Source organism: Bidens hawaiensis, unplaced genomic scaffold (assembly GCF_021521415.1).
Source record: "Bidens hawaiensis isolate Kalapana, Puna unplaced genomic scaffold, B.hawaiensis_p1.1 tig00060497_1, whole genome shotgun sequence".
In the NCBI taxonomy this organism is placed as follows: Eukaryota; Viridiplantae; Streptophyta; class Magnoliopsida; order Asterales; family Asteraceae; genus Bidens; species Bidens hawaiensis.
Window position 1 is genome coordinate 8243 of NW_027506467.1, and position 23589 is coordinate 31831.

The following is a 23589-nucleotide window of genomic DNA, read 5'->3' on the forward strand; positions in this document are numbered from 1 at the left end:
CTTTACTTTTGAGTTATTTTTGGATTAAATTTACATTTATAAGAAATTATAAGGTAAACTATTCAACCGGTTGAACCTTCCGGTATAACCCGGTTCAACCGGTTGTACCATTTTTTAGCTCAATCCGGTATAAGAAAAATACCAGTTTTTAAAACACCGCCTCTAATAAATATTGTTAAAATAACTTCACAGGACACTAGACTACAAACCAATCTCTCATCTATCACATCTTTTTAAATGAATTAGCTAATGCCCTCTAACCCCGCCGCATCGCAAGTTAGCGCTAAGACCGTGTCATTCACATGATTCTACTTTACTATACTTACAAGTTGGCTTGCATGTGTACAACTCTTTCATGCATGTTTTTCTTGCCACATAATCATGTATGTGTTCTTCTCACCATTTGACTTAGTCCTTGGCTTTTCTTTGTTCTTGAGTTTGGGGTTTTGCTCTACCGTTAGATTTCGACGGGAATTTAGAGTTAGCCCATTACGAAGCTCTTAGTGCATCAATCACTAATTAAAGAAATAGATTTTTGTTGCTTTCGTCGCTTTATGATATGATGTTTTCTTTTAACCATATTTCCCGTTGCCTTATTAACCGATAAAGGTTTTGAGTTAAATGCAATCAGGAAAATGAAATAAGAAGTATTATGTTTAATCTCGATACATAACCTGACAGGATTAGGATTTCTAGATGGTCTGTCATTAAGGGCAAAGTGATTGTGTTACTTGTGTATGTGCAAATCACTTTGGTTTTGTTCTCCTCAGTAAATATTATGTTTTGCACCTTATGTGCACTTAAAACATTAAACATGTGGCGTTAGTTGAAACCAAGAAATTGTATATTTCTTTTTTCACTTTCCTTTTATTGTGCGTATTTTTATTTGCTATTTATAACTGACTGGTTGTTAACTCTTTTTTATCACTTTGTTCATATTTCATTTTACCACTTTTAATTGTTTTTGTTACGATATTTTGATGGTTTACATAATTTATATATATTTGTCTTTAATTGCTTCATAAGTCCATATGTTACGAAACATTATTAGTTAATATAAAGTATTGTTAAATCACTGCCACCTAGGCAGTGAGACAATAACTAATCAACTCATTAAACATGTATTTACTTTTATTTTTAACACTAGTCTAATAAAAAAACTTAATAAATTATAAATTATTAGAAAAAAAGCTACAACAAAATTATAAGTTATAATACTATAAACTAAATTAAAAGTTATAAAACATAAGTATAGGAATACGGATAGAAATACAGCACGATAACACTAAATTTCATCTTTGTCATCATATTATGTTAAGATCTTTTTTTTTCATAGAATACACAAGCATGTCCCAATAAATGAGAGATTGGGTTGCTTGGATTCATATTGATTTTTATACAAAATAATAGAGGAGCCACATTCAGAAACCATTACGTTTACAAACACAAACTCTAGACGTATAAAAAATAAAAAAAAAACAAACATATTCATCAAACAAAAGGGTCTGCAAAGTTCTAGTGAGTTGAACTATGCTTGCCACTTTGTGCTTACATTTCTAAAGACAATCCACAACCACAACACAACAGGCATCGTCACTCCACTTGGTGACTAATAAAACCTACCTTTAACAACCAACACTTCCACACAATCGTCCACCGCTACCACCAAGTCACCGACACCTAGGATTCGGAATCGAAACCCGGCAACGGTAGACCATGATGGCAACAATCCATAGACGATGAATCGCCGGAAAGTAGATAAAGAAGAAAGCACATCGATGCATATGGTGCAGTGGTGTGTATATGATCTTCTCACACATTTGTGATTGAAACGATGGGAAGAAAGTAAAGCGGTGAAACAGTGGGTGACGTGAGGTCGAAGACTCACTCAAAAATAAACCAAATACAACTAGATAGAGAGCAGTAAGTGGGTGGCGAACACATAGAGTTTGTGAAATGTGTGTTTACTAGTAGCTTTATCAGACAACTAATTAAATTAAACTAAATTGCATAAAAAGTAATTTCAGATTTTGATTGATTGGACTTGATTACTAAAAAGAAATAAAATAACTTGCAACAACGATTAAGATTGATCAACTGATTAAGAACAAACGGCTATTTTAGATTTCAGGTTTAAATCAACACAATGATCATGCTTACTAGAAAGGACCACGTACACATAGTTCATATTTGATTACTTGTTTGTGATAAAAGGGAACTAAGTATACTTGGATTAATATAATGCAAGGTTGTTACCCAATAATCAATTAACTAATATTCAACCCTAATTCCTTCTATGATATCCCGATTACCAGTGACACTAAGAACGTATGGTTTGGATTATGATCAAACAGAAGCAACAATTTGCAAACAATTATTCAAACACCATAACAACGAAACAAATATTGCAAAGTCATTATGAATTAAACCTTACATCCAAGATGATCACCAATGAAATTAACCACTAATGGTGTGATGAATCATCATCACATCAATTGTAGTGTTTGTACGAATCAAAAACATCAAATCAATGATTGAAATCATCAAAATATTGTTTTCTTCTTCAAAAATCGCTCTAGGTTCGTCCAAATTAATGATAAACTAAAAAAGCTAAGGTGATTGTAACTCTCGGGCGCAATGTATCGAGATTAAACAACACCATCTGGCATGCCAAAACCATGGAAACAAACGTACAAACAATAAAAGCGAATGGTACAAAACTCAATCCACAAACTTAGACGTAATTGTAGTATTATAAATGTGTTGGGGCCTAGAACAATTAAAGATGAGCTTTATGATAAATGTGCATGTTATTTGTTAAAACACCTATATCAAAGTGTATTTTGATCATTCTTGTAAATGCCTCTACACCAAATCCACGTGTTGGATCCTAAGCATTATAGATCTATATCATTCATTTGATCGACTGACTATAGGTGACGGGTTTACTATACCTAAATATAGTGAATTTTCAGCCGTGTCAGCAAGAACATTGCATGTTAGTAAAACAATATTCAACTTTATTGACCGAATTCTATCATGTGTGATTTTTTAAAAATAAAAATAAACGAGACCTGTAAAAAAGTAGAGCTCAAGCCTATTGACTCGTTTACATTAGGTATACAAAAACTCATACTCGTTCTCATTATGTTTAGCGATTCTAAAATCAATTACAATACCTTCTATGAGAGTGTTCTTTTGTTAGGGGATACTGTAACAATTAAAAATATGAGATACTATAACAATTCAGATTTTTCATTTAATGTTTTGTTAGCCGTTACCCGACCCGTTTTTATGTTCGGGTTATTTTACCAACAAAATATCGTGTCTATCAAGTTATTATTATTTTATTATTATTGTTTAATATATTTATTAAATATTCAATAATAACTTTGATTTATATATTATTTTAACCCTAAACCTTACTTAACCTTGTTATGTATCCACCTCTATAGTTGAAGGACCAATTAGCAAAATCTGCCAAATTATATTATCCAAACCCATTACCCAACTCGAACTAAGATCCAACCCGTAAACCTGTGACCCAAATTGTTTCTTCAACCTTAATCCTCGCGTTATTCTTGGAATTGATCGGTGTATAATATTCATCTTACCTAAACGACCTCACCGACATCTTGAATTTGGAAATCGATATCAATTTGATACGAATTGGCTAATATACCAAACCCCCATTTGCATATTAGGTATTATACATCCAGAGTTTATTATAACTCAATTAGTTTCGTCTACACGCCCATATACATATCGCTAACAAAACCCCTACATTTAATTAAATTATAACAGTCTTTGAATATTTGTTCGTCTGTGCCGGCTCTGTTTCAACACATTAACCATCAATTTAACATCATAAAAGGTAATTGATTATATGTTTATGTTCGTCCTTAAGTAATCTTCAATAACCCCAAGGTTAATCGGTCAAACGAATAACGTTTTGGCCGATTGATGGTTTTAGGGTTTGTATATGAACTGGGTGTTGTAACCGTCTGGTTATAAATTATCTCTCTCTTGTCTAAACCAACTGACACTCTATCACAGATGGCTAGGGTCTGTGTGTTCAGGTCTGGTTGGTTGGAGGGTGCTGGTTAGAGTCCCTCCCTGCCCGTTTTTGGGTGTTATTTTTGGAAATCAATTTTTAATTAATATATTAGTTAATTTAATCCTTTAAAACACATTATAAATATTATAAATATAATAATTAATTAATAATTTATCATAACCGGTATGTTAACTAGTTGTTTTCTTGTACCTTTGTTAAAACCATGTGTATGTGTGTAATAGGGGTGAGGTTATAATAAAAAGTGGAGTGTGTCTAAAAAGTGTAATAAGTAATCTGATGCGTTAGATATGTTGATCTGACGGTGGATATGGAAAGTGTGTTTATTGTGCGGCGTGTTTTATTTTAGTTGCGGTGTGTTTTATTATATCTAATGATGAAAACATATTTTCTAAACTTCTTAGGAAAAATCTACTTCTTATTATAACTCTGCTCTATATAATAGATATTAAAATTATAAAGATTTTAATAGTACAAATTTTAATAAGGTTTTTAATTTAAATATGCATAATTAAAATATATCCTATTAATTAACATGATAAAATAATTATTAATACAAGTATTTTGTAAAATGATGTATTTTTGTTATAGTTATATATTATTAGTATTATAATTGTAATAACCTTTATAAAATAAAGTTTAAAGAAATTATTTTAACTCTCAGGTGCCCGTTCATATCTCAAATCTTAAATCTGTAGAATCCATTCATTAATGTAGTATATATCCTATTACTCTTACTTAGGATTTTCCGCTAATATATCTCGACGCGCATGACGTTTGTTTTATTACCGTTCTTAACGCACTCATTTCTATTGCTTATTTGATAAGGTGAGTAATCACTCCCCTATTTTTGCCCTCTTTTAAATGTTGGGGAAATATGTGGAGTTTATATTATTTACATATTATTATTATACTCACTAGCAAACTATTAACCTTGTGTGCTATCAATTATGTGTCTGACTTGCTACTTGTTAATTTGTTTATTTGAACGCATTCGGAGAGGTCCATCATATTCACATTATTAGTATAATCATACGACCGTCGTCGTAGCCAAATCCCACTTCACAAGTCGATGATTTTACCGACACTCATTAATTGATCAGTGGCTTGATTGTATATCTCATAAGAACAATTTTGCTCATTTTTATATTAAATTATATTGAACTAACTGGTGTTTTACTCACTCAATCTTGTGTTGACAAATCTATTTTTATTTTATACGCTTATGCAGGTTTTAAATTGAACTGATTGCAAGATTGATGAAGAACTTATGGACGATTTATGCAAGAATAATTAATCTAGACTTGTCTAAATTTTGAATTTGAATTCTTATTGTTGCTTTAATTTCAAGAATTTGTATTTGAATTATTTAATTGGATTTAATAGATATTGTCACTTTTAAATTATTGCATGATAATATCTTGAGAGCTGTGAACAATTAGTTCGCGCCCCAACATTTCTGCCTTAGGTTGGGATGTGACACCCTGCTAGTTACATAATTACCATCACATCAATCTTGTAATTAGCAAAAATTAAAAAAAAACAAATAACCAACATTAAAAAAGTGCTTCTATTCGATTGATATAATGCTTAATATCCTTTGCCAAATTGATACGGTCAATGTCCATCTTTAACATCACCTCACTTAATTTTGGTGCCTATATCATATAATCACACACATCATGTTTAACCATAAATATACAGCCCTAGTATGTATGCAAACAAGCCAGACCATATCTAGGTCAGGCCTCAAGTAAAGCTCCTTTAGTTATGAGTTCGAGCCTTAACGAATCTAGTAAACTTTTAAGTCTTACCTCCGCTTCTTCTTTGAAGTGGTGGTGGTTGCTGTTGTTGTTCGTATTCTGCAAATTTTATGTTCGAACATATATCATTAGGTTAAGAGAGTACTAGAAACTAATAGAGTAACAATTAATAATGAAAGAACGACGGATTATAAATTATAAGCAAGTTGAATAGCAGCGAGTCATCGTTCACTTAATCAAACACATATAGGTATACAAATAGAAATACAACACGATGATACCAAATTTCATCTTCGGGATATTGTGCTAAAATCTCAATTTGTTTTTTTTTCCGTAGAATACACGAGCATGTCCCATTAAATGATAGATTGAGCTGCTTGGATTCATATTGATTTTGTAAAAGAATGAAGAGATAAGAAGAAAAAAGATGAAGATGGTTTAGGTTGACGGTGGTTATAAAAAAAAACAAAAAAACAAAACAATTTTTATATCAAAATTTATTGGAGAGCAATAGTTGATTACTTGATGCATGTCGATGATCTTGATTAACATATACGATTGTAGTTTTACCCTAGACGACTGTTAAATACAAATTAGTGAAGGATCATATCATTAGTTTGTATTATTCTTTTATTATTATATTACATATAGCCATGAAAGAATTTAAGTGACAGAAATAATGAAAGGTATGTATACACATATCTTTTCGATATTATGTTGCGTTTATTGTATACCGGCAAATCATGTATGATTGGCTAGATGAAAATATAAAGAAACAATAAAAATTTATTAGACTGCCAACCGCTTTAGCGGGACATGCTGACCCAACTAGTTCAATTTAGTTTTTTTCGAAATCCATACTTAACATAAAGAAGTCATAAACTATCCTACCTAAATAGCTAAATGCGGGTATTACCACTTATTTTTATTTTTATCTTTACCAAATTTACGAGCTTTCATTACCACAAACCATTACAACACCTACAAGTCAGCAAGAAGTTGAGTACAACAAACAATGAAATCGGTGTTCCTAATGAAAATACATATTGGTTGGACCATTTTGTGCCTCAAGTTTTAAATTGGTCACTATTTTTTCCCACTAAAACGCATCACCTTACACATTTCTTCTACACATGAAACTTCCATTTCAATTAATCAATTTATAATATTTTTTTTCACACCCACCAAAATTATCATTCATATTCCCTCTGGGTATTTTATTTAGGAAACGTAACGTTCAAAATTATTGACTAATTGTTCTAACCTAACCTAATAGGATGAACAGGAATCATGATAGACTACATCTACAGAAATAGTATAACAAATTGAGCAAACAAATTCATGTATCATACAAAACTATAGAATTAAAACGGTTCATGTTTCACTCGATTGAACGTATCACATAGTCCTAAAACTAACAGCAATTCACTTAACTAAATGCTCAAATTAAATCGTAACAAAATCGATATACTAAACCTAAATCATTGAGTGTGATTCATCGCAGATTTAATCGTAGGTAACAATTCAGTCCAAGTATTATCAGTCACAACAACAGATGAAATTGTGTACCTTAGCGGTGTTGAATTGGAGCAAAATGCAGCCGCAACAGCATCTGATGGACAACATTGAAGGAAGTAAGGAACATAGCTCACTACACTAAATTGGTGTCAATCTTATGACTTTGATTAGACTTACTAGGTAGACACACTTTAGTGAGTTTAATAAGGGTTTGGGATGTTTCGGGTCGGCTTCGGTATGTTTGATCGGGTTCGGCTAAGTCTACAGTTTATTCACTATTGTGTTAAGGAAAGTAGCAAAGAATAATTCAAATGTAACTGTGTCAGACTAATTTATAAGTCTGAACAAACCGCTCGCTGCTTGCTTGGAAATCACTTCTTTGATTTTGGCTCAGTTTGGAAATGAGTCGTTCGGTTTGTACCCCTGTTAGTTACATAACAACCATCACCTCAATTTTTTAAATAGCTAAAAACATAAAACAAAAAAAAAAAGCAAAACATATAACCAAAATTAAGAGATCACCTTCTATTTGGTGGATGTAATATTTAACATCTTTTGCATCCGTTGTTCATCATTAGACGAAGCTCTCTCTTTATCATCTCGCGCCATATGCAACAAAGGATGGCCCCTTTTTTTCTTCTCGTAAACCACGAAAGATCGTGACACCGAGAAGAGCAAAGCTTTTCTTTGGAAAACGACGCATAAAAAGGGTTGGCTCGTCTAAAGTACGGTGCCTTCACGAAGGAAGTTCGTAATCAACAAGGGTTCGTAGAACGAAGGGACTGTACAACTGGGTCGTAGCCCTAGTTTTTTGTTCGTAACCAGAAAGAGATAAAATAGATTTCTTCATGAAGTTCGAGAAAAAGGAACAAAAAAGACGTTATCCATGGCCTCCTCGTTTTGAGACATTTTGGCTTTGGGGCCGACCCCGATAACAAAAAAGGAATCCATAAAACTTAGGATCCGAGACCATGATAAAATACTACCCTCATGATTAGACCATGTCCCTGAGATTTGATAAAATAAAGGTGCATTTAGGGTTAATTCGTTGTCATTGGATAAGTTATTAGGAATATGGCGGAACGAAAGACCAAGGAAAGAAAGAAGAATGCATCAAAATGCAGGTGCTACACCAAACCGGTGGTTCTTTCTTGTTGTAAGTAAATGAAACGAACCGCACAACTAATATAATCAAGGTCCATCTTCAAAGGCACTTATGTCAATTTTGGTGCCTCTATCGTATAATAATATGCATCATGTTCAACCCTTAATAGGAATTTTATACACCCCTAGTAGGTATGAAAATGAACCAAGCCTCAAATAAAGCTCACTTAGTTACCGAGCTCGAGCCTTAATGAATCTAGCAAAATTTTAAGTCTTACCTCCTGTTCTTCTTTGCAACGATGGTGATGGTGGCTGTTGTTGTTGTTGTTCCTATTCTGCAATTTTTAAGTTTCAACACATATCATTAGGTTATCAGAGCACTAGAAGATAATAGTGTAATAAGTATTATATAAATAGAAGAAGAGACAAACAATCAAAAATATAAAAAAGTATTAAAACGTAAAAAACAACAAATAGTGGAATAGGTACCGTAAATTGGGTACGGTGCCACAATATGTATTGTTAGGGTATCGAAAGTGACCACCTGCGAAAATCCCACCGGAAAGTCCTTGCCTCTTGGTTTTGAAAGTGACAATTCCGGAAAGCCCTTACCTCTCTCAAGAACTAACAAAAATTAAAAAAGAAAAAGAAAAAAAGGAAAACAATAAAAAGGAAAAGACAAAAACATGTATTGAAACAACTTATGGGTACCATAAATTGGGTATGATATGAGTTGCTGGTACATTTTTTTTAAAAGACCAAATTTTATACAAAAGAAAATAAAAGAACATGACAACTAATAAATTGCAAAAGCCTCAAACATACAAATGAAGAAAATGAAAAAATCAAGATACTTGCTTCTTGGTCATTTTGTGCAATGAAAATAACTTTTGGGAAGAATCAAGAATTCCTACAAGAACCAACTACATATCACAACTGATCCCTGCTTACTATTATGTTTCAGGTGTATTGTATTTATATAGCTAGTCGAGTGTTCGCACGATGTAGCGGGAATAACATTTTAATTTAAGATTGTTAGCGAGCCAAGACTAGCTCGACTCGAACTTTACACCAAGCCGACTCAGTTCAGCTCCAAACTAAAGCTGAAATCTTAAAGTCGAGATCGTTTGATTATTTTGATATTTATATAACTTGAGTACTATTAATTATATTTTTGTAAAATAGTAGAATACATTAAAAGGTAAAAACTTTTTAAACTGTAACAAGTTTATATATGTTTTTTTTTTATCAAATAGATAAAGGGTTAGATATGTAACTAACTGGATAAAATTTTAAACGTTTATATTTAAAAAAAACGTGTACATTCATGCAGTAATAACTTGTACATTTCAAACTGTTCATCTGATTTGAAAAAAAAAATATATATATTAGAACGTCGACAAAAATAAGCCTATTTTAATGGGCATGCTCGGATATTTTAATCATATTTTTGTGAAACATATAAGATTAAAACAAAAAAAGATAAAGTTGAGTTAAAAGTCATGAGGGGCCAAAGTTGTAAGTATTTCTTGAATTGCAAAATTTGAGTAAAGTTGAGGAATCATAATTGTAATTATATTTGTTGAAATCAAATGAACGTGGTGGATTGTGTTTCAAAGACCACTTTACCCCTTTGTATGCATGTATCATATGCATTATAAATTGTAAGACAGTTAAAACAAACGTCTTAATTTGTCTTTTACTTATGTATTATAGATATTTGTTTTTTGTATGGCTTTGAATAGTTGTGTCAATGGCGAAGGACTCTTAGGGCCAGGGGTGGCCCCGGCCCCCTGTTTTTTTATGCGGTAGTGTAAATTTACTAGTTTTCGTTCGAAAGTTTTTTATACGTAGTTTTAATTTAGTCGTTTTCGACCGAAATTTTATATACGTAGTGTAAAATTTAGCCGTTTTCGGCTGAAAATTTTTATATGTAGTGTAAATTTAGCCGTTTTCGCCCGAAATTTTTTATACGTAGCGTAAATTTAGCCGTTTTCGACCGAAATTTTATATATGTATTGTAAAATTTAGCCGTTTTTGGTCGAAACTTTTTATACGTCATGTAAAATTTAGCCGTTTTCGGCCAAAAATTGAAGTCTGTCCCCCTTTGTTTGTGAAATTTTGTATACAATTTGAGTCCGGCCCCCCGTATTCTTAGTCCAAGCTTCGCCACTGAGTTGTGTACGTGTGTTTGTTCACATCTTCCGTGGTACAACAACCAAAATAGCTATCACATGTTATTTTGAATGAAAAGACATATTTTCTTGAACAACTGGTTAATCCGACTACATAACCCGAATATGATGAAAACGAATCATGGATCGAAACATCTAGAGAAACAAATTGAGCAAAAATACATGTATCATTAGGTCGACAAATCAATGGAACGCATTACAGACATGTGTTTATCACATAGAAATCGAGAAGCACTTCAAACATATAACTAATAACGATTCATTCACTCAATTAAATGTTCATATCATGAAGAAAACCTAGACGATTGATGACTATGTGTGTACCTTGCGGTCGTAACGGAGAAAATTGCAACAATTGATGCACGAGAACTATGTGAACATTGAGAGAGCAATGTTGCACGAGAACTATGTGAACATCTAGAGAGCAAATACTACACTCTGTAACTGGTATCACTTATCAATTTATGAGGCGCGAAGTTTGTATCTATTCTCTCTAGTTTATGCCGAGGGTAAATTGGCAATTTTCTTGTAGAAGATTACGTGTAATTGTTTTATTCCACAAAATAGTAACTTTTCGCTTAAGGAGCATGTAAATACAATTTTCCCTGTTCATAAAATCAATCGATCAGTTATCAACATGTGTTATATAAATGACATTGGCTAGATACCCATTTTTTAAAATTTTGACAATACTTTTTTCAAAAATAATTGTTTTAACTTGAATACTTATATGTGGAGCTAGGTTGACTTTTCAAATTCTTTTAGAAATTACCCAAAAATTCATCCATATTCGTTTACAAGCCTAGCTCAAGTCAAACATCATACCGAGCCGACTTAGGTCAACTCAAAATTAAAGATAAAATTTTAAACTCAAGTTCGCCTTGATTATTTTGATATTTGTATGATTTGAGTACCTTTAATCATATTTTTTGTAAAGCATATCAGAAGAAAATAATATTTATATAAATATGAGGGGTCAAAGTTGTAAGTAATCATTAAAATAATAAATTTTAAGTAAAATTGAGGTACTATAACTGTGATTAACTTTTAGTTGTAAAACTAACTTGTACATTCATGCATATATCCATGCATTAATGACTTGTACAATTTAAACCATTTATCGGTTTTAAAATTTTTTTATATTGACACGTCTATAAAAATAACCTTGTAAAATTGGTATGTTCAGATTTAGTTTTAATCAAATTTTTATAAAAGATATAACAAGAAAACCAAAAAGAATAAAGTTAGAGTAAAACTTGGGTAAACATGAGGGATGAAAGTTTAATTATTTCTTAAATTAACAAAATTGGACTATAGTTGAGGTACCAAACTTGTAATTATATTTATTGAAATCAAATTAACGTGTGTAGATTGTGTTTAAAAGACCACTTTGTCCTTTGTTATACTTGTACCTTATGTATTGAAAATTGTAAATCCCTTAAAACAAACATTTTAATTTGCCTTTTTTGGTGTATTATATATATTAAAGATACACACACAACACTAGTCATGCTACATATATTTAAAAACATTTACTATGAAACCAATCATGATTAGTGATGGATCTTGGTGATCAGGACACCTTTAATAAATATTGTTTCAATAACTTGTCAATTGTTGTTCACCGGACCCAAGACTACAAACCAATCTCTCATCCATTACATCTCTTTAAATGAACTTGTTAATACCCTCTAACCCTGTTGCATCGCCGGTTAGCACTGAGATCGTGTCACTCACATAATTCTACTGTACCACGCTTAAAAGTTGGCTTGCATTGTGTACAACTCTTTTATGCATGTTTTTATTGCCATGTAATCATGTACGTGTCCCTCTCCCCATTTGCCTTATGTCCATTGCTTTTCTTTGTTCTTGAGTTTTGGGTTTTGCTCTAACGTTCGATTTTAACGGGAATTCAAAGTTCGCCTATTACGAAGCTCTTAATGCATCAATCAGTTGAAGAAATAGATTTTTGTTGCTTTCATCGCTTTGTGATATGATGTTTTCTTTGAGCGATATTTCTCGTTGCTTATTAACTAATAAGGGTTTTTAGTTGAATGCAATTAGGAAGATGAAATAAGAAGTGCTATGTTTAATCTCCGTACATAACCTCAATGGATGAGGATTTCTATGTGGTTTGTCATTAGGGCAAATTCATTATGTATGTGCAAATCACTTTGATTTTGTTTTTCCTCCGTAAAAGATGTATACTACGCATTTTTTTTCACCTTATGTGCACTTAAAATCTTAAGCATGCGGTGTTAGGTCCAATGGTGCTTACATGGCATAATTTCAAAGTTTCAAACCAAAGTAAAAAAACCAACACCACCACTGGAGTGGTACCGTCCAGAACAAATAGTTTGTGTGCAAGAACTATGACGAACTCTTTAAAGTGGCTCCCGTTGCATTCAAATATATATTAAATAAAACAAAAGACCTGATTGGTTCTGTTTCTTTAATAAATTAATATTAATCAGTATTAAATAAAGTATACCATATTGGCAAATGACAGTCTCAACTTTACACGTTAATCGCGGACCGTTGCAAACAAATACACGTTTAGTTTAGGACCGCCATCAGTTAAGTGTAAAATTGAGATTGTTATTTGCCAATAGAGCATAGTTGAAATTATTTAAAACCAATTTTTTTAAAACAAAAGACATGAATGGTTCTATTTCTTTAATAAATTAGTATTAATCAGTATTAATAAAGTACATGTGGGCGGGTATATGTATATTTCTACTGGTGGACAACAAACCACTATTTGACAAGAATGGTCCTAGCTAGTTGTTTGTTTTTTTAATGTGTGTATATAATTTAATTTTCTAATATATATACAAAATATAAAATATTTAATTACAACTGATATAACTTGATATAGATTAAATAAATAAAAAATGAGGTTATAAGGTGGTGGTCTCAAAACAGAAATGATAAGTTGAAATATGATATGACATACTAAGTTGATAGTTTGAAACAACTAGTAAAAAAACTCGTCGCATTACGATGAGGTACATGAATCTGGTTGGGATCAGTTATCATAAATAATTTTGTAAAAAAAGCAAAGCAATATAATCTGTTTATTGGCCCTAATTCTTTTTATACACAGAACTACACTTACATAATCTCTATTACGAATCCTTTGTGTACCTTAGTGTTCCTAGCTATCCGCTCATTTTTATCAATCTACTTTCGGGTAATACATATAGTAATAGATAGTAAAAACCTCATAAAGTTGATCTTTTGAACCCGCTTCAAGTCATGATGACTAATCAATCAATCTTGGGGGTAAAAAGTCTCTAATACTTATATTAACTTTTCTTAACTTTTGTACATAGGAAATGAGATTCAATCTTTTACTGCAAATTTATAAGCCGTTTCTTTCACTCATATAACTATCTGGTTTCCTTCATCAACCCCCGAATAATGAATAAAAAAATGAAAAGATATATTCAATTACACATACAACTTATGATCAAAGCTACATGAACTCGATTGGCATTAGTTAAGTTTGTACCAGTATTGACATTAAACAAAAAAATAGATTAGTAAACGCCCAAGATAATAGTGACGTTTGTATAACTTATGATCATGCAAAAATATAAAATGTTTAAAGACGTTTATTTAGTCGGTAGAACATATGGGTTGCTGCCATGAATTGACGCAGATTCGGTCGATACCGGCTACGTTTGTTATGGTGCCAAAGCTAAACCCAAAAAAAACAAAAACACAACCGTTGTGATAGCGAGTCGACACGAATTTAGTTGCTATTGATTAAGCTTTTTACGATACCAGAAAGGAAAAAACCAACAAAATCAAGTTGTAATGTAATATGCCTATAATAACTTTGACATGTGTTTGATTTGCTAATTTCTTTTATTGTGTACCTAATATATAATTATTATCTTAACTAAAAGTCTAAAGTAACCAATTTAAATAAAAATAGAGTTATAAAACAACTGAAAATTAAAAACAAAAATAAAGAAAAGAAAACATAAAAGAAGAAGCAACAAAAGCTTAACCAAAATAACCTAAGTTAAAAAAATGCAAGGGAAATTGAAGAATCAAGGATACTGCAATAGTCCATGATTCCATGTGACTTGAAACTATATTTACTATCAACAATCACTAAAAAAAGATTGCTATTTAGGATTGAAAAATTAGTCTTTGATACTATTCAATCAGTAGAGTTATAAAACAACTGAAAATTAAAAACAAAAATGAAGAAAAGAAAACATAAAAGAAGAAGCAACAAAAGCTTAACCAAAATAACCTAAGTTAAAAAAAAATGCAAGGGAAATTGAAGAATCAAGGATACTGTGATAGTCCATGATTCCATGTGACTTGAAACTATATTTACTATCAACATTAATACACGTGTACATCAATCATCATAAGGTAGTTAACTAAATTTCAATAAAATAATCTTAGTCTTATCAACAGTAAGTTTACGTGAGTAACGGTAGGTTGATAATTAATAATGGGGATGTGTTATTCATACGCATTTTGATTCTTTAGAGATAGATGTTGTACATAAAAGATAAACTAAGTGTTAAAATGGTATATGAATATCAAAAATAATGTGTGAATAATCAATGCCTTAATATATATATATATATATATATAATGACCAATGTGTTATGTTGTGGATGCTCTTGTTTGAAATAAACAAACACTATATTTCTTTTTCACTTTCCTTTTATTGTGTATGTATCGGTTTGCTACTTTTAATTGATTTTTAAGAACAATGACTTTCTTGTATTTAGGCTAGCGTACTCTTCAAATTTAGAGAGCTATGTTGTCCCATTCTTGCCAGACTATGTTGTCTTAACCGACCAGACTATGCTCCTCGGGAAACCATACCGTCGGTTGCCACTTAACAGTCGTTGTGCCATCACAAGAGAAGAATTCTCTGGCGTAAAACACGGTGGGACGAAAGCCCGAGTGGGCTCGGGGTTCGAACCGACAACCTTTGCACAAGGTCTATCTCAAACCCTTCATTGTCAATATTCATCCAAAGTGACAAGTGAGAATCGAATTTGAGTATTCATCGGAAAAAACTCACTTCCCCTGCCACTAGAGGATTGCTTGTTACTTACAGAGGCAGATGTATTATACAACCAAGGGTAGCATCCGCTACCCCTCAACTTTTCGTCGATAGTGTGTTTTTTTTTCTCATTTTGGGTCGGTTTTCGTATTTAGTTACCCCTGAAAAAATATTATGTTACTCCTAATTGTTTAATGCCCAACCAATTTAAATGTTCAAATCAAATAAAACCTAAACAAAGTTTATAGCCTAAAGAAAATAAAAACCATTAACGCTTTTTTTTCTTTCGTTTGAAAGAGAAACAATAGAAACAAACATTCAACAAAATCGTCATATTTTTAAAAGTTCAAAGCAAATAAAACCTAAACAAAGTTTATAGCCCAAATCAAATAAAAACCATTAAATTTTTTTTTTATTTTGTTTGAACGAGAAATATCAAATGGAAACAATCTCAACATAATCATCATTTTGAGGTTGAAGTTTTTAGTATGGTTTTAGATATGCAAATTAAAGAACTTGAAAATAGATTCATTGATATCTCAACTAGTTTGTTAGAAAATATGTCAAATTTGAATATATTAGATTTGTTTTCCAAGTTTAATATATCTAAGATAGTGGCATTATCGGAGATGTATACGACTGATTTTAGTAATGAAAAAAGAGGGTGTATTTTTATCACACTTTAAAGGAAGATGATAAATTTGCAAGATTGGGTGGAATGTGTGCAATGGTGGAAACCGGAAAGCATACCACTTTTCCTTTGGTTTATTAGTTATTGAAGTTAACGTTGGTTTTACTGTTTGCAACCGCAACCGTTGAAATATGTTTTATCTAAAATGAAGCTTATCAATACGGGTTTGCGCAAGCAAATGAGTGATAAATAATTTAACAATGCTTTAATTTGTGCGATCGAAAGAGAAACGTTTGATAAAAATAAAAGAAGAGAGTGTAATGGCTCGATTTTAAGCTTTCAAAAAACGAAGAGGAGAAATTTACACCCATGTGTTTAGGTATGTTTATTATCGTGTTTCTACTTCTGTCTTGTTTACATTGTATAAAATACAGTAAATTTTTTTTAACATTACCTCTAAAATTTATGGCTAGATCCGCCGCCGATTAGACTTTATTTTATTTTATTATTATTATTACATGGGAACATATCCAATACAATAATAGCTTATCGTATAATAGGTACGCGAATCCTCTTTTTGCACGAAATCTCCATGAAATCACATTCCAATATCTCGGAATCGTCAATACATATCCAATTAATCATTGGTTCACCGAAAAAAACAGTTTTGGATCGTTAATCGATCAATTTTTTACTTTTTTTCACGAAAACCGCTTTTGAGCGTTTTAGGTTCTGGCTGAGCGTTTTAGATTTTGCCTTTGAGCGTCTCGCATACCTATCGTACGTTAAGACATTATTGTACAGTATCTCGGCCCATTATTACATATTGTCATGTAAGTATCAATGTAAGCGAGAGAAATATTAACGAAAGATGTTCAATTTTGACAAATGTATGCATACACATAGGGGTGTGCATGGGTCGGTTTGGGGCGGGTTTTGGTAAAACCCATAACCATAACCATCATGGCGGTTAATAGAAAACCATAACCATAACCGATCCGTTATGGAGGTTTCGGTTAATCGGTTTTATGGTTATAACGAGGCGGGTATGGGTCGGTTAACCGTGACCAAAACAAATATAATTAAGCCTAAAACTTTTGTACCAAATATTACCAAAAAACAAAAAAGACATGACCCGATCCAACAAAATACATGATCCATAATATTAATACCAAATATTCAAACAAAACGCCATGACATAACCCAACAATAAAATTCAAGTTAATTCGATAAGAAACAATGAACCAAAACACAAAAAGATATAATTCGAAAATATGTTCGATTCATAAGTATAATAAACGGGGCGGTTCGGTTATGGCGGTTTTGATATTATCAATAACAAAAACCGACCCGTATTTGGCGGTTGTCAATAATCATTAAACCGACCCACCGGTTATAGCGGTTATCGGTTAAAATCGGTTCGGTTATGCCGGTTATGGTTCGGTTTATGGTTAACAACGGTTAATTTGCTCACCCCTACATACACATATGCTTTCGATATTATGTTGGTTTATTGTATTCTAGCATTGGCAGTTTTTCCCCATATGAGATTCGTTCATGTTTTTGGTCATATATAATTATTATTATAATTTTTTTTTGGTTCAATCAATCCACTCAAAATTATACTAGTTGTTCAAAATTCTCTGAGTTGTATCCGATTAAATTATTCGGGTGAACCACCGAAATAATTTGATCTGAAAGTGCTATCACGCCTCTCAGATTTCCGGGTTTTATACGAAATTTCCCCAATAAAGATCAAATTATTCTGTGAAGATGGCAAGCGGGCAATCTGTGAAGGAAATGACAAGCAGGTTTGACAAACTCGAGAAGTTCGAAGGGCAGGATTTTCGTCGTTGGCAGAAGAAGATGCACTTTCTTCTTACTACTCTGAAAGTTGTGTATGTGTTGACTACTCCAATTCCGGAGATACTGGAGGAAGACAATTTGGAACCAATCAGGAAGCGTTCAAAGTGGGAGAATGATAACTACATATGTCTTGGCCACGTCTTAAATGGTATGTGTGATTCTCTGTTTGATACATATCAAAACGTAGAGACTGCAAAATTACTGTGGGACACGTTGGAAGCCAAATACATGGCGGAAGATTCTTCTAGTAAGAAGTTTCTGGTTAGTAATTTCATGAACTACAAAATGGTTGATTCGAGGCCTGTCATGGAACAATATAACGAAATGTTAAGGTTGTTAGGAAAGTTTGGTCAATATGATATGAAAATGGATGAATCCATTTCTGTTTCAAGTATTATTGACAAACTGCCTCCTTCATGGAAGGATTTCAAGAAACATAAGAAGGAGGATCTAACCCTTGTTGAACTTGGAAGTTGTTTCCAAATTGAACAGTCCATACGAGATATGGAAAATGTTTGGCTTAATGATGATAAGAAACGGGGTGGAGCGTCTGTTAATATGGTTGAGACGGGTGAATCATCCAAGGGAAACACTAAATTCAAAGGGAAACGAAAGTTTGAAGGGAATAAGAATTCGGGTCCAAACAAGAAACCGAGTTACCCTTGCTGGAAATGTGGAAAGGTTGGTCACTTTAAGAAGGATTGTAAAGTGGTGAAGAACAAGAACAAGTTTGGTTCTAAGAACAAGAATGAGGCTGGTACTAGCGGGTCTAATGACCCGGGAAAGCAACAAGGTCAGAATTTATTTCATTTAAATAATTCTGTTGATAATTATGTATCATTAATTTCTGAAGCATTTTATGTGCAGGATGATGTTGCTTGGTGGGTTGATTCGGGTGCAACAAGCCATGTGTGCAAGGATCTTCGTTGGTTTAAAGACTTTCAACCAATTGAAGATGGATCTATAATCAAGATGGGCAATGTTGCAACTGAACCAATTAAAGGAATAGGAACCGTGCAGCTTACTTTTACTTCTGGAAAACTTTTACTTTTGAATAATGTGTTGTATGCGCCCGGGATTCGAAAGAATCTGTTAAGTGGCATTGTGTTGAATAATCTTGGTTATAAACAAGTCCAAGAAAGTGACAAGTATATCTTGTCAAAACATGGTACTTCGACTAGTAACAATAATAAATTAACCGATTCAGAATTATGGCATGCTAGACTAGGACATGTACATTATAAACGTGTTAAGGAAATGTCTAAAATGAGCTTAATTCCGGCTGTTAATATAAGCAATGAAAAATGTAATATTTGCAAGTTGAATAAAATAACTAAAAAACCATTCATGAAAAATGTTACTAGAGAAACTAAAGTGTTAGAATTAATATATAGCGATCTATGTGATTATCATGCTACACCGTCATTAGGTAATAAAAATATGTTGTAACGTTTATAGATAATGCTACTAGATTCTGCTATGTTTACTTGTTACATGCAAAAGATGAAGCTCTTGAAAAGTTTAAAATCTATAAACAAGAAGTAGAGCTTCAACGGGATGAGTTGATCAAAACATTGCATACGGATAGAGGTGGTGAGTATTTTGATCCGGGATATTTCCAATCAACTGGAATAATACATCATACCACAGCTCCTTATACACCGGAACAAAATGGTGTGGCAGAAAGGAAGAATAGGACTTTAAAAGAGATGGTTAATACCATGTTGTCCCATTCGGGTCTAAATGATGGGTTTTGGGGTGAGGCTATGTTAACAGCCTGCTATTTGTTAAATAGGGTTCCTAACAAAAGGAATAAGATCACCCCTTTTGAGCTTTGGCATAAAAAACCACCTGAGTTGCAAAAGTTGAGAGTTTGGGGTTGTAGAGCTGTGGTTAGGCTCACTGATCCTAAGATAAGGAACTTAGGGGAAAGAGGTATAGACTGCATTTTCATTGGGTATGCTGAGCATTCGTTTGCTCACAGGTTCTATGTCATAGAACCGAATGACTACGTGTCTGTGCATACGGTTATTGAGGCAAGAAGTGGAAATGCTGAATATGATGAAAATAGATTCTCATCTATACCTAGACCATAGGATATTCCAAGTTCTAGTAGTTCTCAAATGACTGATCAAGTGATTGATGCTCCTACAGAACCTAGGAGAAGTGGTAGAGCAAGAAAATCTAAATCATTTGGTGATGATTTTCAACTATATTTGGTTGAAGGATCTAGAGATGACATTCAAATTCAATATCAATATTGTTTCAATATTGAGGAAGATCCTAAAACCTATAGTGAGGCCATGGCATCTCGGGATGTAGCATTCTGGAAAGAAGCTATAAATGATGAGATGGATTCTATTATGCAAAACAATACTTGGAAAGTAACTGATCTACCCCTTGGATGTAAACCACTTGGTTGTAAATGGATCTTTAAAAAGAAGATGAAAGTAGACGGTTCTATTGACAAGTTTAAAGCCCGATTGGTTATTCAAGGCTTTAGGCAGAAAGAAGGAATCGACTATTTTGACACATATGCTCCTGTTGCTAGAATATCCACCATTAGATTGTTGGTTGCTTTAACAGCAATACACAATCTTGTGATTCACCAAATGGATGTAAAAACAGCTTTCTTAAATGGTGATTTGGATGAGGAGATATATATGAAACAACCAGAGGGTTTCGTCATGCCTGGTAATGAACATAAGGTGTGCAAGCTTGTGAAGTCATTATATGGCTTAAAGCAAGCACCTAAACAGTGGCATCAAAAGTTTGATGAGATGGTTTTATCAAATGGTTTTGTGTTAAACCAAGCAGACAAGTGTGTGTATAGCAAATTTGATGCTTCTAGAAAAGGAGTTATAATTTGTCTATATGTCGATGACATGTTGATATTTGGAACTGACCAAGATCAAGTGGATAAAACAAAGAAATTTTTGTCATCTTGCTTTGACATGAAGGACATGGGGAGGCGGAAGTGATCCTTGGTATAAGGATTAAACGGGAGAACAATGGTACAACAATTTCTCAATCTCATTATATTGAGAAGATGTTGAAAAAGTTTAATTTTCATGATAGTTCTCCAGTTTGTACTCCAATGGATCATGCGTTTAAGCTCTCACCTAATAAAGGTGTTGCGGTAAGTTAACTTGAATATTCAAGAGCTATTGGATCTCTCATGTATGCTATGATTAGCACAAGGCCAGATATAGCTTATGCTGTTGGAAAGCTTAGTAGGTATACTAGCAATCCAGGTGCAATGCATTGGCAAACTATGAATCGAGTATTTAGGTACTTGAAGGGAACCATAAAATATGGTTTGACTTACACTGGATTTCCTTCGGTTTTGAAGGTTATTCAGATGCAAGTTGGATTAACAACATGGAAGATCATTCTTCCACAAGTGGATGGACCTTTCTACTTGGAGGAGGTGCCATATCTTGGGCATCAAAGAAACAAACTTGTATAACTCATTCAACAATGGAATCTGAGTTTGTAGCATTAGCAGCAGCTGGAAAAGAAGCTGAATGACTAAGAAACTTGATTTATGAGATTCCATTGTGGCCTAAACCAGTATCACCAATATCTATAAGATGTGATAGTGCTGCTACCTTGGCTAAGGCTTATAGCCAAGTGTATAATGGAAAGTCTAGACACTTAGGTGTTAGACACAGCATGATTCGTGAGCTAATTATGCATGGGGTGATAACAGTTGAGTTTGTGAAAAGTCAACAGAATTTAGCCGATCATTTAACCAAAGAGTTATGTAGAGATCTTGTGCACAAGGCGGCTGTAGGGATGGGTTTAAAGTCCACATGATATTTCTCATGTTAAGATACCCAATTCCCACCTAATATGACGTTAGGTGCTGAATTCAATGTGAAAAGCTTAACATCTAGAAATTGGAACACTTCAGTAGTATCATCCCAAGGTAAGTGTTCAGACCTGCAAGTTAAAGGAGGTTGAAGGTTTCTTCTTAATAGTTCTTTGAAAAATTGCATATGCAGGTGCAAGAATAAAGAGCTACCTATATGAGCATGAAGTTTAGCCGCTTCAAGAAGCTAGGACTTGGCTTTAATATGTTCATTGAAGGATGGGACATAGGCTAGTAAAAATAGTGTCAAGTAAGAACATATGAGTATGTAAACTTATGTGTATATTATCTTCATGTATTCATTATGAATAGAAAGGGTTCAATCCATAGTGACACCCCGATATTCGAATATTTGGAATGTGTAATATACTAAGGTGAAATTCAATCGTCGCGATATTTCATTTATGCATAAGTTTAATTGTTGTGAATTGAATAAGTTAATCAAGGATTACGCCTAAAATGGGGGAGGAATGTTAGATATTTTAGTGTAATCGGGATTGATTTGGTGACCAAATGGATTTATAATACACATCAAACAAGTTAGGAGGTGCGGGCGGCACGCTTGTTTGAGTTATTATAATTCCGAGTGTTCGGTTGGAATCCCGAACGGGGGATCCAAGGGGGCAGCGCCCCCTTGGCGGGGGTCCGGAGGCAGCGCCCCCTGTAGCAGGGTCCAAGGGGCGGCAGCCCCTGGCAGGGTCCAAGGGGCGGCGCCCCTGGCTGGGGTTGAGCTGCCAGGTCAGCTTGGAAAAAATTTATTTTCGTTAATATTGTTATGTTAAAAATTCATTAGATTTTGAATTTTTAAATAATTAACGTTTACTTTCAAAATTATTTTTCCCTCACAAAAACGGTTGGGAAACCGTTTTCAACTGCCATTGGCAGTTTTTCCCCATATGAGATTCGTTCATGTTTTTGGTCATATATGATTATTATTATAATTTTTTTTTTGTTCAATCAATCCACTCAAAATTATACTAGTTGTTCAAAATTCTCTGAGTTGTATCCGATTAAATTATTCGGGTGAACCGCCGAAATAATTTGATCTGAAAGTGCTATCACGCCTCTCATATTTCCGGGTTTTATACGAAATTTCCCCAATAAAGTCATAAAATATCCTACAATAGCTAAATACCGCTAATCACCACTCGTTTCTTTTATCAACTTAACGGACTTTCGTTACCACAAACCATTACAACACTTACAACTCAGGGAGAAGTGAACCCAATAAATAATGAAACAAGTATTTCTAATGAAAATACATACTGGTTGGACCATTTTGTGCCTCAAGTTTTAAACATTATTTCTGGTCACGATTTCTTGCCCATCAAAACACATCACCTTACACCTTTCTTTTACACATAGAACTTCCATTTCAACCGAACAATTTTATAATTTCTTTTACACCAACCAAAATAATCATTCATATTCCATCTGGGTACGTATTTCGTATTTTCTTATTTCATTCAAAATTGTGCAAAAAGATTCTAACATAAATCATAAATCATAACTTTGAAAC

At 33.1% G+C, this 23589-nt stretch overlaps 1 pseudogene; it reads right to left on the reverse strand.

Moving 5' to 3' along the window:
- Positions 1-7881: 7881 nt before the first annotated feature.
- LOC143617915 (putative cytochrome c biosynthesis protein pseudogene) lies at positions 7882-9329 on the reverse strand (annotated as a pseudogene).
- Positions 9330-23589: the final 14260 nt, after the last annotated feature.